Source organism: Ambystoma mexicanum, chromosome 1q (genome assembly GCF_040938575.1).
Source record: "Ambystoma mexicanum isolate Mex_15411 chromosome 1q, UKY_AmexF1_1, whole genome shotgun sequence".
NCBI lineage: Eukaryota > Metazoa > Chordata > Amphibia > Caudata > Ambystomatidae > Ambystoma > Ambystoma mexicanum.
Genome location: NC_090922.1, coordinates 1,372,851,904 through 1,372,860,489, shown reverse-complemented (window position 1 = coordinate 1,372,860,489; position 8,586 = coordinate 1,372,851,904). Strand labels below are relative to the sequence as shown.

Genomic DNA, 8,586 nt, shown 5'->3' with positions numbered 1-8,586 from the left:
ACGTCATTCATGAAATATTGCAAACAAGCCGTACTTAGTACGGAAGGCGGTTTTCCATTCATCTCCTTTTCTGACTCGGACCAGGTGTTACGCTCCTCGAAGGTCCAATTTGGTGTAAATCTGGGCATCTTTAACTTGGTCTAGCATCTCAGGGATAAGTGGCAAGGGGTAGCAGTTCTTCACGGTGATCTGGTTCAATGTGCGGTAGTCAATACAAGTTATCAAGTCTCCTTCCTTTTTCGGTACAAAGAACAAAGGACTGGCTGCGGGGGACTTCGAAGGACAGATAAATCCATTTGAAAGGTACTGGTCTAAATAGGATTTCAAATGAAGGTTTTCTGGTTCTGTGAGAGCGTAGATCCTGCCGCAAGGGATTTGTGCACCAGGAACAAGGTCGATCTCACAGTCATAGGGACTGTGCGGCGGCAATGTATTGGCTTGGTCCTTTCAGAAAACATCCTGGAAATAATGGTATTCACTTGGCAAGGTATTAGTTGCTCCCAGGGTTGATACTGTCGCTCTGGGAGTCATGGGGATACAGACGTCAGGTTTCTCATCTTGGTAATAGCAGGCAGGGGAGCAGTCACCATGGAAGGTTAATTTTCATGCCCGCCAGTCTATCAAAGGGTTGTGAGCAACCAACCATGGCATCTCTAGTATTAGCCTAAACTGAGGTGCCTTGATGAGATTGAATGAAATAGACTCCCGATGTCCTTCCTGACACAGCAAGGTTACCCTGGCTGTGCACTGGGTTATTGGTCCAGAAGCGATTTCTGTCCCATCCACAGTGGTTACCTTGTCCATAATTGGCTTAGAACACAAAGGAAGCCCTATCTCTGCTGCCAGTTCTTGATCCATATAATTTCCAACTGCTCCGCTATCGATGTGTGCTTCAACGGCATGCATTCTTGATGACTGTTGGTGGTTAATTAAGATCACTGGTATTGCAAAGTGCGAGGTCAGCAACTCTTTCTTCTTACTCGACAAACTGACCTCTACGTTTGTCGAGCTTGGTAGTTTCCTGATTCCTTAACTTCAACCTTCTCTGTGGCCCCGACTGTTCTTCTTGGGGGTTTTACTGGACAGTCCTTCAGGAAATGTCCTGGTTTCCCACAATACAAACAAAGCTGTTGTTGCCTTCTTTTGTCCCGCTCTTGTTTTGTTAATGGAGGCCGTATCCCTCCAATCGGCATGGGTTCTACAGCATTTTCAGGTACACTGGGTTTGTTTTCCCTTGGTCGAACATACACGGTCCGAGGGTCTGTCTTAGACTGGTCTGCCTTTCGGTCCTGCAACCGGTGGTCTAGCTGCACAACCAGATTTATGAATTCTGCACAATCTCTGGGTGAATCACCACCTGGGCTAAAACGTCCTTTAATTCGCCTCATAAGCCTCGATGGAATAATGTGTTTTTTTTGTTTTCTGGCCACCTAGCTTCGGCAACCAGTCTGTTGAAGGTAGCAATGTACGTTAACAAGTCCTAATTCCCCTGTCAGAGGGACAAGAGTTCATTGTCTACTGGTTTTTCCTGGGTATGGCGAGCAAAAAGTTTTTCCATTTCTCTCTGGAACCCCCCAAAGTCATGTAACTGTTCCAAAACAACATACTTTTAACTTATAGAATTGAGAAGGAGGTGATGTTAGTGCTACTAGAGTGAGTTCAGCGTAGTCGGGAAGGATGTTGTTCTCTGTACCCCGCCTTCCTTGCTGCCTCTTACACTTCCATCTCTAACACATAGCACTAATGGGATGATGCAATCAGAAAAAGACCACTTGTCACAAGAACAGGGATTGCAGCTCTTTAAGCAAGCTTGCTTTCCCCCAATCCCATATGGTCTTTTGCCTATAAAAGTGGGATACCTCACCCTTTCTCCGATGTACTTTTGGTTGTTTCAGGACTTAAGGGAGAATGCATTTGGACCTCTTTAGGGAAAGGTGATCTTTCCGAAGCTCCCAGCCACTGAGGTGAAGAAAGAGTGTTCCAATGCAAAGCTCTTCACCCTACTACATCTCAGGACACATTGGACATGACTCTTGTTGAGGACCAAAGACTGTCACTTTTCTTGCAAACCTACCTAGGCTGGGAGAGCGGAACATGAAATAACTCACCTTGTTCTATAGCCTCCTAAAGTGGGTATCAAAGCATCCTGGGGGCCAGAACCTCCAGGATCCCTCTTTTAACTTCATCAAACCAATTGAACTGCTTTCTAGCAATGTTCACTACTTTTGAACCAGAAGGTTCTGTCTGTGCTGTCGTTGGCACTCACCTGTACTCCAGACCATTGCTGAAACACCTTGAAACTGTCTCACCACCATATTATACCAGGTAATTCACATCAACTGTTTCACTCAAGCAACCGACTTGCTGTTGGAGATGACTTCAAACCGCCACCGTTCGAACATTGCATTAAACAATTAGAGTCATCAGATCGACCGCTGGAGCACAGCATCAGCCAGAGACCTGGTGACCAATGCCTCATATGAACTCAACCTTCTAACCAATCCAGGCGAGCCATCAAAACGCCATATGTTGACTGCTGCCTTTGATCCACACCGAGCAACTGCTTCAAACTGACAGAATGCCAGCTCACCTCTTGGACCAGTATAACTCACGACACATGAACCTGGTTCAAACCGCATTCGCAACACCTCTTAAAGCGTTGTACTTTGAAGTGACCATGTCCGCCTAGTCAACCTTTAGGGGCCTATAAATGGGTTAGGTCCCCTTGTACCTTTTTGATTGGGATCTCTGTTAGTTTGTAGAAGTGTGGAGGCTGAATAGGCAGTTTAGTGACAACTCACTTATGAACTACTGGAGAGACAATTATGTCTTCACTGTAACCCTTTTACACCAGGTAGTATAATCTATTTTTGTGCACCTGGGGTATTAAACATGATCTCCTAAGATATGAATGTGATACATCTGTCAACTAATGTGGTCTCCAGTAAAAATTCCTGAAACAATGGGGCATGCTCATTCAGGCCTTGACATGTTTTACAACATTTATTAACATTTAATGGCAACGTGTTTTCTTCTAGCGAACATGAAGAGAGGAATTCATGTTTATGTGAATCCTACGTCACAAAGACAGGACATTGACATTTTGACTTCCATGCAAAAGGTCCACTACATTCAGCTGTGGAAGTTTCCAACATATAGTGGTAATGCATAACAGATGTGAAATGTCCTTTACAACTTCCATTTCCTACACCGTTTAGGCAAATTGTAAATGTCTCCCACTATTGACAGTGGGAGACATTACAATTGTGGTTAATTACATTTGACATCTAAACTTCACAGAGGGGGCCACTTCCATTTGCACAAATGCCCCTCCATCCAATATTGAACTTTTCCACCACATAAGCGAAAAATAAAAATGAAAAACCCAGGCAAAATCACCTTTATACTTTACTATTTCATTGCAATTGTAGAAAAATGTACATGCCTCTTGCAAATAACTATTGTTGTAGGCATTTACAATGCATCCCAATGAAATCTGCCTACTTTTACTAAGTGGTAAGTTCAGGCAGATTCCAAAGGAATCCATTGCATAACTAAGAGCATGAAAATAAAATGTGGAGGTTATACAGCCACAATTGCCAGGCGGAATGGGTAAAGCAGGCAGACATGTGAAGTCCATCATGCTCCCAACCACCACATGAAAATAAGTTGAAAATCAAGCAAATACGTAAATATGGAAGAAAATTACCTCCACTGAAATCCGCCTTCTTTTATCAGCTGTAAAATCAAGCCAGGCTTGGATAACAATCCATTGTTTTCCCATTAGCACAAAAGTAAATGCTGGTGGCCAACCAAGCTGATTTGGCAACAGGATAATGGATGTTTTAACTGCGGTTGCCAAAAATAGAAAGTCTTGTGTGGTGTAAAAAGTGGTCATAACTATAGCATTATGCCTTGATCACTAGTTTTTACACTCCTCAGGACTCATAAATAGACCCCCTAAAATGTGTGTAAGATACACTAAGGCCCTAATTCTGAGGAGCATCAAACATAGGAAAGTGTTATTCCATGAAGGAAGAACACGTTCCTTAAAAGCACCACAACCTGTTAAAGTCATAATGCGGCAGCACGACATCAAAGCCCTCACTTTTTCATGGGCTTGATTTACTGCTTGATAACAGCATTAGCAACCATGAGGAATTCAGGGAAGGCAATGCGAGGAGATTCTCCTTTTCAAAAGAACTAGTTTTGCACATAAAAAAGGAGATAAAGTCCCCCATTCTGAGCTTGTGTTAAATATAACGCAACAATAGCACATTCCTCACTCCAAATCCTCCCAACTGGATTCTAAGGGTGATGGGAGGAGAGATGGTGTGGCAGTAGGAAAGGACATTTTTGTAAAATGTGTCTATAAGAGGCGCTGCAGCATTAAGGTGCACAGCGCTCCTCTAGCCCAAAAATGCAAATTTCAAAGACATCTTTCTACATTACCAAAAGTGTTACCCACTGCCACACTTTTGAAAAAGTATTGATGTGGTACAAACATGATAAGGACACATATGGTTTCTTACGACAGGGTGCTACCATTTATCTTTGTTACAGTAACACTCAATACACTAATGTTTCACTAGACATTCCCCTATATTAAACTATGCCATGTAGCGGGCTATTTAATCAGATGTAATTGTATTAGCATTTGTATGGAGCTTGAAATGACATCTGCTTCTAAGCGGCTCATGTTGCCATCTACTGGGCAATTTCTAAAGGTATTTTGAAGCCATACAAAGAGAAAAGTTTGTTTCTTAACAGATTATCTACAAGTTGGGATGAAACCTGCTTGTTTTTTACACTAGCGGCCCCTTCCTAGCACCGATCTTTTCATAGCAGTGCTAAAAGGGAGTGAATGCAGGATAATACCCTCGCAGCCACGGCCATGCATTCATGGTGGTTGGCAAGGGAGTTGCAGAGCACTAAAGCACAGCACCCACACGTTGGTTGAAGGTGGCGGATTAAAATATAATCTGTGATGTTCTGATTTGAAATGAATGGGGTGCAATTTAGAAAAGTGACATTCCTCAAGGGTAAAGCACTTTTCTAACTTTACATGCATCTCAGTATAACGCCCAAAATATGACACTTCTGAATTCTGTGAGAAACCTGATGGTATTCTCCCACATACTCCCGTGGGATTCCATTCAGGTAGCCAGGGAAGGGCCATCGCTTTTGCATCCTGATCCTGGGTGTGGACAAGCGAGGGCGGATCACCTGCGTGGAGGGTTGCGTGGGATTGGTAGGAGAATGCACAAGATCAAGACATGGTATTCCCCCTTTTCTTATTACCCACCAACCCACTCCCCATCAGCCTTCATGGTGTATTTCCACTTTCACCCACTCTCCCCCTACCCATTTCCAGTAAGTACTGGAACGAGGAAGAGGTGATTGGAAGCAATGACGATTACCCATAAAAACAGCATAGGGATACAAAGTGAGGCCTACCATCTAACACCAAAGTCAGGTACATGCCCAACTGTGCACACCTGACTCCAATTGACTCTCACCTGCAGTATAAAAAGAGTGTTCTGCCAGAGTCAGAGAGTGAGCTGGGGATGCTGACTGGCCCAGAGGAGCCAAGAATCAGAAGGCTTCAGGAAGTGGAGCCCAAAGGACCAGTGAAGTGGGGGCGCCGAGAATCTGGCCCATTGTTTGTGCAGGGCTGCAGCGTGGCGAGGGAGCTGTGTCTCAGGAAAGCCTGGGGGCCACGGAAGGCACTATATTAGTCTTGTTCAGACTAGTGCTAAATGTCCTGGGACATGTGCCAGGTCAGGGGTGTTGGAGGGGTAGGTGGTGAGACCCTGACCTCGATCAAAGAACCCTTTGACCTGCTCGCCAGCATAGCGCTACTATTGCTGAGTTTTGTGAGCCAGAAAGAAACTCAGTAGCGTGCGGGTGGCTGGCGTGGGAACAGGTGCGTTGAGAAAAAAGAACAGCCTGTTCAGCGAAAGCAGAAAAAAGCAAAGCAAAGCTAGAGAAAAGAAAAAGGCAAAGCAAAACAAGCAAAAGCAAAGCAAACCAAGCTAAATCTGAAAAGCGGGAAGAAAGCAAAGCGGAGTAACAGAAAAGGGCACTAGAGGGGCAGAAGTAAAGAGAGACACAGCAAGTGCGCTGGGGGCGTGGAAACAGCCAAGAGTGGGTGCGAGCAACCCAAAATTAAGAGCATGGTGAAAAGCAAAGAGACCCAGAGACATTGTGACCTCTATCGACTTGCTGCGAGAGCCATACATGGAAGGTTCCAAGGGCAGCCCGGTTGAGTTGAACTACTTTCAACTGGCAGAACTACACCGATGGGTAAGACTACCTGAAACCAGCTGTGATTTACATTTCCTTTTGAATCACCATTTTCCCTCTAATAAGATCCCTATCGCATTTGATGGCAAGCATAGGTATGGCACAGACCAACTTTGGTTTTGGACTTACGGACATCGACGTCCCTTAGGACCATCAGTTGAGGGATCAATCGGCTGAGAGTTAGGGTCAGGCAGACATTACACCAACCCCAGAAAGTTTGATAATACATTTGATAATAACTCTCTTGATACCATGCCTGTCTCACAGATGTCATTATGCTCAACTGGACTCTTTTCCTTATCTAGCAATAGCATTTCGCAGACTGCTGGACCACTTTTTGAAATTGCTGAAAGCTTAAGGATACTTTTGCAAATTAGAAACGTGGCAGTCTATGAACAAATGCTGGTGTTGGCACTGGAGCACATGTTTCTCCCCTCCAATATTTCCACTCACCTCAGAATGCTGGTGCTGGAAACTGGAAGTGAAAACAGCAGCTTTCCACACTACTTGTAGCACAAGCTCAGACTATGGCCCTTAGAAGGAAAGCTGGCTTCTTTTTGGGACCTGTTTCTAAACAGGCGTTACAGGCAGCAGCTCAGTGCCACTAAGCTACTACTCCACTTTGTTCCCGGGGTACCTGGAGTTGCTCTTTGTTTTCGTTACAGGCCGCAACAACAGAACAAAGGCAGCTCTGCAAATGGAATGAGGACTGGGTTGAGAAAGCAATTGTGCGACTCGCATTTTACTGCCAGTCAGGTGTTTGTTAAAAGTCATCTGCGCTGCCATGTAAAGAAAGCATAACCTGCTGAGTAAATAGCTACGAGGCTTGCATAAATAAGTGGCGTTCTTTTTTTGTCCGTCTCAAAAAGTGCTTTAAACATAATGAAAATCTCCACTCTGCTTCACAACCCTGACAGAAAGCCTGTGTGTACAACAGCAAGGGATGAATAGGACGAACCAACTGTGACGATTGGTGCAAGGTAAGTGCGACTGCGTGTGCATTTGTTCATATCTTTACATGAATAATGGTGCCAATAAAGACACATTGAGACTGATTCAGAAACACGTTTTACAATGAAACAAACCCTATGGAAAACCCATTGTAAATCAGGCCCATTGACCGTGAAATGCATGTTTGTATGTCCAATGCATTGGTATATTCCCAGTTCCCTTAACTTTCACTCGTGAGTAATTTCTTTAATGCTACTCAATAAATCAGCTTTAAATCATGCACTTCGCAACCCTTTTTTGTGTATTGTTATTTTACATGGAGATGAATCAATAAAAGTGTTTACTAAAATAAGCACAGATGTTATGTCAAGATGTCAGGTTCTCTATGTTGATTGTAAAATATTCTTCATGTCCTTTTTTTTCATCTTTTTGGAGGTCCTTAAAATGGAAATACGTACAACAATACAGTTGTGCTCTGTGCCACAGAGACAGCTCACAAGACAAATGGGTCTGATGGACGTATCTAGGTGAATGTCACAGACTGCGCATTCACTCAGTTTATATATGCTGCTAGGTTGAGAATCGAGTACCAACCAGTCAGTCAATGCAGTGGTGACACCAAAGCATGGATAGACTACCATGGTAATATTATTACTGTATTTGAGAGCTGGATTTGTATATCGCAATTCTTATAACATTAAATGGCCATTTCATCAAGGCATCTTGCCCCAAATCATTTGGTCCCAATTCATGGCCAAAGCACAACCCATGCAGTTGGTGATACCCGCTCTATAATTTCGCCACCAGGTGTCTCCTGGTAAGTCAACAGGGGTCAAGGCTTGTGCATCTTGAGAGACTACCCTTAACCTGGAGACTCCCCCAATTAAGAAGCCCCACAACAATACACTTAAGTCTTTTAGCATTGGCCCTATCGACGGCTTATATAATGCCACATACATCTCCCCCCCCTGTGCTAACAGTGAGCCAAGAACCAGGCCGGTGTATAGATAGAATATATATGTATGAAAATTATAAACTCAATGAATTACACAGCCATGGTAATGGCTGTGTAATTATGGTTACATTGCTAATCCCATAGGAAGAGCACTTTTTGGGCGGCTTATAAATTTGCTCCCCCTGGACGAATCCTCACCAAACTTTGCAAAAAAAGTATATGGCCCACTCTGAATTTTAGTGAGGTTTGGTTCAGGGGGGTCAAAGTTTAATGGGGGAGTTTCCATAGACATAATGGGAAAAAACTTTGCGCACAGCTGGAGCTCAAATCGCTGGACGGATTTCCACCAAATTTGCGGCATGAGAGGCGGCTTA

At 43.9% G+C, this 8,586-nt stretch overlaps 1 protein-coding gene across 1 annotated transcript in view; it reads left to right on the top strand.

Annotated features, from left to right (window-relative positions):
* The first annotated feature begins 7,198 nt into the window (after nt 1–7,198).
* Nucleotides 7,199–8,586, top strand: part of SLC5A9 (solute carrier family 5 member 9) — a 702,002-nt gene continuing 700,614 nt past the window's right edge. The window contains exon 1 of the mRNA XM_069642236.1: nt 7,199–7,286. The gene's annotated coding sequence lies outside the window, so the exon portion shown is untranslated. The remainder of the gene's footprint in view (nt 7,287–8,586) is intronic.